The sequence below is a fragment of the Mus caroli genome, chromosome 12 (genome assembly GCF_900094665.2).
Source record: "Mus caroli chromosome 12, CAROLI_EIJ_v1.1, whole genome shotgun sequence".
NCBI classification, from domain to species: Eukaryota; Metazoa; Chordata; class Mammalia; order Rodentia; family Muridae; genus Mus; species Mus caroli.
In genome coordinates this window covers 37,712,272-37,723,247 of record NC_034581.1, presented here as the reverse complement: position 1 = coordinate 37,723,247, position 10,976 = coordinate 37,712,272, and the positions used below count along the sequence as shown (strand labels likewise).

The 10,976-nt window shown below is 40.4% G+C and overlaps 2 protein-coding genes across 5 annotated transcripts in view; one reads left to right on the top strand and one right to left on the bottom strand.

The window, feature by feature from the left end:
* Positions 1-10,976, bottom strand: part of Immp2l (inner mitochondrial membrane peptidase subunit 2) — an 879,462-nt gene that overhangs the window by 444,206 nt on the left and 424,280 nt on the right. The window lies entirely within an intron of this gene.
* Lrrn3 (leucine rich repeat neuronal 3) overlaps positions 3,181-10,976 on the top strand; it is a 33,621-nt gene continuing 25,825 nt past the window's right edge. Inside the window, exon 1 of the mRNA XM_021179754.2 lies at positions 3,181-3,668. The gene's annotated coding sequence lies outside the window, so the exon portion shown is untranslated. The remainder of the gene's footprint in view (positions 3,669-10,976) is intronic.

Below are 10,976 nucleotides of genomic sequence, written 5' to 3'. Positions count from 1 at the left end.
AGAAAGAAAGAAAGAAAGAAAGAAAGAAAGAAAAAAGAAAGAAAGAGAGGGAGAAAAAGAAGAGAGCAGGGGGGAGCATGGAAGAAGGAGCAAAGAGAAGAAGCACCCTTGTCAATCATCCACTAGATCACAGGGTGATGGAGCTGAGACCTGCTCAGGACTTGCACTCTGCCTCTGGCTCTCTTCCAGCATCTGTGTGTCAGAGTTAAACACGTCTCGTGATTTTCAACAATAATGGTTCTCAACCTTCCCAATGCTGGGGGCCTTGAAGTGCCTCCTTTTTGTTGCTACGTCATAAATGTAACTTTGCTACTGTTATGAATTATAATGTAAATATCTAATATGCAGGATACTGAACACAGGACCCCTATGAAAGGGTCATTTAACTCCCAAAGGAGTCATAATCTACAAGTTGAGATCAATTTTTAATAGACCATTCCAATTCCATACTGTGGCTGTTTTCTGATGACCACAAGCAATTTTAGGACATCGAATGCTCTTAAATCTTTGCATACCTCACCGGGATATCCTCATATGGTGCTTCACCATAGAGGGGACACCTAATAATATTGCATTGAATGACTGTCTTCCCTGGTAAGTTAAGGAATCCCCAAATATACTTCGATTCCAGCTGCTGGTAATTTTAGCAGGAGGAAACCTACTGCCAAAGAGAGTTCTCATCTTCTTCATTCATAGCCAGAGTAATTCTCTCCCTTCTAATAAAAACTCATTTCTAATACCCCATGATATTACACTTAAACACAAGTACAATATACTTTTGATCTATCATGTACTATCTATCTATTTGATCTATTTGATCTATCATATTCAAAGGGCACTCACATTTTTTGCATTTGAAAATACAGCAAACATTCATTTGGTAAAAACATTTTTCTAGAAATTATTATTATATAAGGCAGTTTTTGAAATAGTATTCAATCCTAATTAATTATAAAAACATTTTCATGAACTTATAAATATGTTTGGATTTAAGTACTACATGTGATTATTAATTTTATTTTTTTAATGTTTATTTTTTATTTTTTATTTTCTGTCATTACAGATAGTTGTGAACTGCCAGGAATTGAACCCAGGTCCTCTGGAAGAGCAGTCAGTGCTCTTAACCAGTTGAGCCATCTCTCTAGCCCCCTACTAGTTTTATTTTTAAAAGTTATTTTTAACATGTTCAAGCCTCACAACTTATCTTCATTATGAGAGCACACTGTAATCAATACATTATAATAATAAACAGATTACTAGATTTGTTGATTATATAATTAATAACAATCAAAATAAAGTGCTTAAGGAGTTGGTACAATATAAAAGGAATTTTTTCAAATAGTTGTTACACTTATAGCACAATTCTCCATGTATATACTCTAAAAATATTCAAAACGAGTGGAAAAATTCAGTATGTTTCAAGTGAAGAAAATAACATTAGGCTATTAAGTTATATGAGATGCACTCCAATGTAACAGCCCAACATTCATCCTCCTCCCATACCTCTGAGTGGACACTCAAGTACCTGTAAGAGTCTGGAGAGAGGATAACACTCAGAATCGGGTGTCATTTGGCCAACGAAGAAGCCACTTTGGTTTAGCATTCATGCTTATCAAAAAGATTAGAGTTTATCAATTATATATTAAAATAAAAATATTCTGAGGAACACCTACCCTACCAGCATTCAAATTGCCTAGGCAGAAGATAAAGGCCCTGACTCCATCAACAAATTGATCAATACAACAAATAACTAAAGCATTGGTAGATTTTGTTTGTTTGCTTTTGTAAAGAAAACTGCAACATGAAAGCATTTGGTGGTCAAAAGACAATGTTAGTTAGGCTAAGCTTGCAGGCATACGGACATGGCGTAGAACACTGGTTAAAGTCACTTCAACGACACCCTCAGAAGCAATTAGTGCTAAAGCTTTTACTTTTTGTTGATATTCCCCCCTCCCCCAGTAAATCTAATAAATGCCATTTCTTTTTACTCCACTAGAGGGCAGTCTATCAAAGCAAGGGGAGACTCAGATAAGGCAGCTTTGGACCTGTTGAAAATTGTTCCCATGTTCCACTCCTCTCAGGAGGTCTCTCTAGTATACTGTTTGGAAACCATGCCCTTATATTCTTCTATTTGTCATGGTTGTTCTGGAGTTGAACACATGACCATGCTGGCATGGTTTCTAGTCTAAATATTCCAAATGTTTTACATATAATTCCTATTGAAAACATTTTCCTAGTTAAGTAGCCATTCAGAGTTGATAGCCTTAAGTGCAAAAAGAGATAATTTAACTGTTCAGTCTATTGTAGAGGAAAGCATCCCTGAGTTATTACTAATAAATCATACATCTAAAACACATACACAGGCGCACACACACACATACATGTACATATGGATACAGGCACAAGCAATGCCACATACAACACATGTCCAATGTGTGGTATCAGATTTGTTATACCATGTATAGAGAAGTAGTTATAATTGGAAAAGTTTATTTTGTAAATGCTTCTCCTTACATACCATTGTTGTGAGTATTGGAGAAGCAAATATTTGTTGTAATTTTAAGAAATATCATTGTAAATCCTAAACAAATAATCAAACAAACAAACAAAAAAAACCCCCCACACAAAGTACCAACAAGAAAAAAGGAAGGAAGGAATGGAGGGAGGGAGGGAGGGAGGGAGGGAAAGAAAGAGAGAGAGAGAGAGAGAGAGAGAGAGAGAGAGAGAGAGAGAGAGAGAGGCTATTAGCTGCATGCACATAGGCTGATTTAAGTAGGATCTGTAGGGAATCAAACAAGGGGCAGGAGAGCTGCAGGCTGCTTTCGTGAAACGTAAAGCCACTGCTGAACTTCACAGACAAGGAGGCAGAGTCACTATCAGGTATTTTTAATATTCAGGAAATCCTTGTTCATAAGTGTTTCCTGTCTGATCTCAGAGGACAAGAAAAACAGAAAAAGAAAACAAACAAACAAACAAAAACGCCACCGTTTCTCCAAATGACTGATCACATCCCAAATGGGAAAACTTGTTGAAAAGCGCTGTACATTGCTCCAAAAGGAAAAGAAAAAACAGAAAAGAAAATGATTCCAAGGAAAAATATGCAAGCCTGTTTCATTTATTTGTACCCTAAGCAGCGCTGTCATAGGACAGACAGGCTGCTTCAGCCAACCAGGCTGGAGCAGCTGCGAGTGCTACATCTTGGCAGTCTGAAGCGATTGGCTCCTCTCTGGGGAGTGGAGGGTGTTCAGTTATTAATGACCGCTGAGCAGGCAGCACCGTGTCAGTGTGACAACTGATCTGGTGAACGATGCACCACTAACCACCATGGAAACGAGGAGAAATAAAGCCAGCTAGCAGCATCTCTCTTCACGGGATTGGGAGGCTCAGCCTGCTGCTGCCGGAGAGAGTTCCAGTCAAAAGAAGGAATCCTAGCTGCAGGCTCCTGCCTTCCTTTATATTTTAGAAAGAGAGAGAGAGAGAGAAAGAAAGAGAGACACCATTGCTTGCATGTGTGCATATCTATAGTATGTAATTGTGTGTACTTTATTACACATACATATGCACCTATTTATACTGGGGCAAGGAGACAGCCATGTGATTATTTCAGCCAAGGAACAGAGCAAGCAGGGGCACCGGAGGAGGGCTATCCCTGCATCTGCTAAGGCAAGGTAAGTTTAAAATATACCTATCTGTTTAAATGTTCCCTATTTCGTGTTTTTGTTGATGCCGGAGTTGTTACACATCAGCTCTCCTTTGATGTTTTCCCCTTGTCTGAATTCTAAGGGCATTTTTTTTTGCATTTCACTTTTGAGTGAACATGCAAACCCCGCCGTCTCTGTGTGTGCCTAGCTGCGTTCGTGGGATTCTCAAGCAGGCATTTTACTAGCTTGAATGCCCATCAGAGGATGTGAGTGGGAGAGAAAAAGCAGTGCCGGGGGAGGAGAGAGAGAGGAGGGAGAGAGAAGAGACGGGGACTGAGGGAGAGAAAAGAGAACAGAAGGACCAAGAGAGAAGCAGGAAGAGAGAGGAAGGAGACGGAGAGGCTGGTAGAGAAGGCAGCAGGAGAGAGGGGAGAAGGAGAGAGAAACAGAGGGAGATGGAAAAATCAGGGTCCTTTGCCCCCACAGCTCTTGTAATGAAAAGCAGATCACTCATGTTTCTCTGTTCTGAAGCCAATGAGGCGTTGTCCCCCCCACCCCCCGAGCCCGCCCCAAGGGATGAAGATTTAAGGTGAATGCTGTTGTGTGTCAGGAGTGAAGGGCACCAGGCAGAGTAGCAGAATGAGCATATCACAAACTGTTATTGAATTTCTGCCAGGCTACATCTTCCCGATTGTGGTAAATGACTTCCCTTTAATAACATCCCATCCCCTCGCTGCTCTGAGGGGACAGTGCAAGCGTCTGATTGCTAATGCAGCCCAGGAAGCTACCAAGCTAGGGAAAAGGATCCGGTGAACCAGGAGAGTTCTAGTCATATTTGGTAATTTAACAGCATCGCGGTAGTATAGCTTCAAAGTACATTTCCTATTTATGAAGACTGCTCTCACTGAGCCGGGTGGCTTAACTCGGCTCTAATTTATTCATTTTTAACAATATGTCCTTGTTTCTGTCCCTCTAATCTTAGTGAAAGCAGGCTATGATCACGAGTGAGAATCTTCCTAGTTTAGCGAAAAGGAGACCAGTGTGATGGATAGAAAAATAAGTACAAATTTAAAAATACTTATCAGGAAAACAGTGTGCCCTGGTACGACAAATATTACTTGTGCACTGAGTTCCTCATCCTTGGTTCCAAAAGCAACGCTTTGAGACAGAATTACTGTCAGTCAACTCAGAGCGTACATGGAGTGATGATTCATGGAGTACTCTGTGGACCGATTTTTACTTCCAATCTTGTAAGAGGAAGCCAGCTACTTAGAATATGCTCTCAAAGCGACACCACCAATTGAGGGTGGCTGTGGAAATCTTCACTGCCCCTGCTAATGGGTCCTGTGGAGACATTAAAACAAACCCAGCGTTCATATTTCATCTGCTGGAGCTTTCTCCTCTCTTCTCTTAGTTCAACTCACAGTTATCGGAGTCTGCTTTGAAAGTGGGTGCTATTCTTTTCCCAAACTGTGATTTCAGACTTACTAGGTTCCTAGCCTATAACAGATGGCAGAACAGAGAGACAATAAGCAGCCACTTAGATCCTGCCACCTTCCCATCAATGTGTCAAAAAAAAAATGAGTCGGTTTACAATATGTAACATAAAGAGTCAATTAATTCCAGCGACCTCTGTAAACGACGACAATAAAGCAGTCTGACACTCTGCCGCTGCCTTCGATTTTCCCTCTGTGAAATGAACAAGTTTCAGGAAAGGGTTCCTGCTCGGAGTGAAAAATGAAAGGAGCTGAAGCATTAGCTAGCAATATTGGCAGGCTGGCTCGCGCTGCCTCCAACGCCACATGCAATCTATACAAAAAACACAATGATTTATTACTGGGAGGAAAGCTGTTGCATTTGCTTTTCTCCTATTCATTAGAAGTGCTGCTGTTGAAACAGATTGGATCCGTTATTTTGAGGTAGCACCTAACTTCCTGAGCGAGTGAGAGGGAGGGCGGGCAGTAGAAGCTCGGCTCCTCGGCTCCAACGCCTGTAATGTAGCACTGCAGTGTGCATGTCAGCTTTTGCCCAGACCCTTTTCCTGGGAAAGTTTTCATACCAAAGACAAGCACATATATCCTTAAATCTTACCCAGTCTAAGTTTTAAATTACAACAAATAACAGCTAAGAACAGCGGACTCCCTCTTCAATCTTAGAGATGTCCTTAAACATATTCTGTGTATCAGCGGTACCCATTTGGATCTGAAAATTACTGGCACTCCAGGCCCTGGGTGGTGTCCGGATGTATCAGTGAGTTTGGTGATATGGTAACTCACCTGTGCTGGTGATGGGCACACAGGCATGTCCAGGAGATATGACCACCCATGCTCTCAGCAGTTATGAAACAGAATTGGAAATGATAGCTTTGTAGCAAGCCGCAAAGGGCCATCTTTCCAGGATGCTGCTTGTCACAGGCAGAGTGCTAAGTTAGAATGCTGGTGAGTAGGTGGACTTTTTCTTTGATGGCTGCAGTTGTTGCTGCTGTTAATGGTTTAATAAAGTGTATCACCTGCTTTCTAGGGCAGCAGTTTAGGGATGATGAAAAGGTAATCAATTTACAAAACACTAATGTACTTACTGATGTTTTGTTCCTATTTTTACACTTCCTGCTTCTGCCCCAAATCGGATTGAAGTTGCAATTTTCCCTTACTCTTATGTTTCCCTCTCTCTGGTGTAAAATTACTGTTGAACATAACACTGGTGCTCACTGCAAGCTAAGGCAGTGGATCAGAAAGGGTTGTAACCAAAGGCATGTTTTAAGAGAAATGTTAGTGCTAAGCTGGTGCTAAGCTTTTAATGAATCTGAAATTCATTAAAAGGAAGGTATAAGCATTGTCAAAAGTGTGCCCCCCACTTCAAACCTAAGCAACTGTACCCCCCAAAATAACTGAATGAAAAATATATGGTTCCAACCTATCTTGAGAAACAATGTCTGTGGACCATGGAATATAGTCTATATGGCTTTAGTTTTGAGTGCTGAGCTATTTATGAATTGCTTCTTTGTTATCTGAAAACAAACAGCAATAAATACTATAAAACTTATCTACATTGTCAATACAGAGCTTTCATACTGCCTATACAAGGAACACGTAGGAAGCTGCTCTGGGTACTATCAGTACACAGGACAGCACCGCATCCCATGCCTCATGTAACGTTGTGTCTAGGATGAAGAACATGATGACATCTAATCCCCTGGTAACGATGTAAAAAGGAAATAAAATTCCAGTATGAAAAAGTAGATGTGACCAGTGGATGAGAAAAATAACATGGAGAAAAAAAAGTTTCCTTTCAGCTGACAGAAGGAATACAGAATCTCCAAAGATACTGTTTGGAAATCAATCAGTACAAGATTAGTGAGGAAAACTTAACAGTTATCTCAAAGCTTAGTGAAGTACAGTATCTATCTACTGGCCACTTACTATATTTGAATAAATGTGTAGTTTGTACACACCGGTTTGCTATCATATTCATTCATCTTTAGACCATAAAGAAGGCCTATTGCTTCTAAAGAGACCATTAAATATTTCACACAATTATACAGTCTCAGCACGGGAGAATAAAACATGGTATCTTCATAGACTAACTGCATATTAGAATAAAAAGCAATGCCTCCAATATGTTCATTTGATATGTGAAGAGGCCCAGAGAGTTTAACATTTTTATTAGTATAGTGAAATAAAATGTCATTAGATCTTAAATTTGCTCAGCTACTTACTAGAGAGTTCTAGAGAAGAAACCCTTTGTATGTTCATTCCATTATTCAAAGTTGGCTTCCCCTGACTCATAGAAAAATGCACACTATACACCATTTAAAAGGTGTTTATCAAGATAATAAAGTATTATAGAAACAGAAGTCACCATCTGATAACAGTGATTATTTCAAGTGCACAACGCAGAGACATTTCAAACCCCCAGTTCCCATTTATCTACAGTCCATTACACTCCAAGGTGAGTCATACAGTTTAGAGTGTTGCCCAGCTGTTCAAAATCTTAGGAAGAACACGGCTGCCCTTGGTCTAGAGATACAGTTGTTAATTGGAAGCCGTACATTTCCCTAAGTATCCACATTATTTTTGTCTCAAATATCTCAAGACACATAACACTGCCCTCTCCCCATTCACTGCCTGTTCTCACACCCCATGCCTCACCTGTAGATGCCAGTCAAAAACAATCGACCTCCTCTTCCCAATTCTCAACTACTGTTTTTATTTTAGGAGTGAAGGCCCTTATAAGCAATGCCATTTCTCTACTTTTACAGTTCAGGTTTTGTTTTTTTTTTCCTTCTGTAAAATTTATCTCTGCTTCTAAAATGTTCTCCAAAGTTTAATTAACATAATAGTAATTAACAGACCCGGAAACTTTGGGGAAATCGAGAAAGATATTACAAATGCATAGCAACACAGTGGTGGTGGTGAATTGTTTAAAGCTTTATTACTCACAAACCATCTTTTCACGGTTGCCCCTACCAACCTGAAAGGCCAGGCATGATAATTCTCCTAAGTGAGGTCTTGTTAGGGAAGAGACAGGGTTGACATGGGAGGAGCCAAGGTTTGGGGTGAGCAGGTGGCAGTAGAGCAATGCTCACTGCCAAGTCTGAAACTTAGGAAGCCACCTTTCTGTTTTGCTAACTCCCTCTCTGGATCTGGGCCTTCCTAGTCTTATGGCTTCCACATGATGTCATGATAGATCTTCATCGATTTCTGCAAACTAAAAACTACATTGCTTAATGGAAATTACAGTTGAGAAGTGCCTTGCTTATGTTAAATAGGAAAAACAACCACTTAGACTGACAACGTATGGGTATGGGGTCATCCAGTGGGGCTTTGACAGCCTATTAAAGGTCATGTCCCTTTGAAAAAACTGATATTCTTCCTTATGGTAAGAGGTGGTTGAGACTGAGATAATGGAGAGGATTTGATCAAAGCACATGACATGACTGTACTATGTATAATTTTTTAAAATGTATCAACCTTTAGAAAGAAATACTCTAAGACATTCTCCCTCCTCTTCCAATTGTCTGTCTGACGTTCAATAAATGGCAGGGGTCTCAAAAACTGCATTAATGGGGTAATATGTTACTCAGGGTCTACTCTAGGTTACCAAAATTTAAGATGCAAGTTCTCGGGTCTCTAGAAAACCGACCAGCATGAACACCAGTAAAGGTAAAACAGAGAAGCTTCTCCTTGGGTACCTCCCTCCTGGCTAGTCAACCAACCACAAGGAGGAACTGACACACAACAATCCAGAAATGTTACGACTCAAAGATATAAACTGCTAAATTTGCAAAATGGTGAAGTTAAAAGGCCAAGAAACTTAGCTGACAAAACATGTCTTAGTCTGAAAGCCCAAGTGATATTGCTTTGAACTTTTAAAAGTAATAATGTTTTTTAAATGAATGATATTATCCAAAATTTAAGAAGGCAAAAGAACCAAACCAATCAACCAACCAACCACCAACCACCACCACCACCACCACCACCACTACCACCACCACCACCACCACCATCACCAAACAACAACAAAGCAAAAAGAACCATGTGTGTGCTGTCAAGTTGTACTTCTAGCAAGCACAGCATCCCATAGCTCAGAGCAGCTCTGCTCAGGGAGGCTCAGTCTTCATGAACTCTTTCTTGCCTGTCCACACCACACTGGCCCACTAAGGCAGTGAAGACTTGTGTGTCAGTACTCAGTTCTCTTTTTCCAGAGGCTGAAACTGTTAGGGTCAATGCCCTGTGGAACCAGAAAGGGAGGCGGCACTTTTCTGCTTGTACAAAGCAAGGAATCCAAGACCAGGCACAGACACGCTCCTAGGACTGTGCTCACACGTGAGCCAGAGCTAAGCAAGAGCTCGGGAAGTCTCAGACTCACAGCAATTCTGAATAATAAAAATGCTGGATGTCTTGACTATAGAAAGTATATAAGGGGCTTCATTTACCACAGTACCAAAAGATGGGTTTAGCTTACACAATTTTCTAAAACTTAAATTTTAATAAAGAAAGCCAAATTATTTTAGTAGATTCATGCCCTAAAATAAGTTTTCTATAATACAAGACAGTCTCATGACAAAATTGAGGCATTTAATTTACACTGTCAACAAATTCGTAAGTTTACTCTGGTTAAGAAAATTTAAAAATTAGAACAGGTATTGAAACCAGACATATCTTGTCACCATATGATTCATATTTGTCCTTATAACTTTAGAATATTCATTCTCCTTTTACTACATTCATATTTCTAAGGATCCCAGCCTATCAGACTTCCTAACAGTGCTCATGGGCTCTACTTCATTCTATTTTTTATCAAAAGTCAGTCTCAGAAACACCGAGTACTAAATATGTTCTGCAGAGTATTCAACACCTGCAGGACGCAGGGGAGCACAGTGACCTTTGCTGAAATTTCAGTAGTTGCTGGAAATCACTTCCATATTTGGCTAGGAAGATGGCTTTCTAATTCTTGTGAAGGGCAAGGGGGTGATGGCCATCCACTGCAGGTGCCTTAGGCACTGAGAGCAAAACTACAGAGTAAGGAAAGGGTCCACTTTACAATGCTCCATCACCAAGGAGAAAGGACAGTGGGAAGGAAAGAGAACGCCACGTGAAAGTTAAGTGTGGTTCTACAAGACATGCATTAGTGTCATAAAGGTCAACCCTGCCGCCCAAGGATACAGCTAGTCTGACTCGCCCTCCTAGATGCAGGATGCTCAGCAAACTATGCCATTCATCATTCCATACCACACTCAAGCCAAGAAGCTCTTTGCTGCACTCATTCCCGTGTTTTCTTTTTCCCACTGAATAGAGTAGTGCTCTACCTATCTATAGTTAACTGTTGATCTGCATTAGATTGCCTGGACTTAGCTTTATAATTCAGTTCACAAAGGACAAGTGACCTTCAGCTCATAAGATACTTCCCTTTACATTTTATAAGTAGAATTCAACATGCTTCATCACCTGAGGTCACATAGCGTAAGAATGGCAGGAAGGAAAAAAATTCATGCCTCCAATTTCAATATAGATTGAAAATAATCCCACGAAGGAGCTAAGCTCGATCTGCTGACACTCAGTCCTCATGCATTCTTTCTTAATCAAGAAAATGGAAAACGTCTGAATAACACCACTGAAGCAGGGAGCATCAATTTTCAATGGCACTCATTGATCCTATGCAGTATCAATAGCTTTCCAGCTCTAGAGAGTCAATTGATGGGAGCTGTCATTTGGTTTTCAAAGTGAACTCTAGGCCAAACCTGAAACTTTATTAGAAAACATCTACATTGGCTCTTCATAAAGCTTCTAAGTTTCTCACTTTGTCCCCACCAAAGGCTAGCAGGGGAACCCTTCA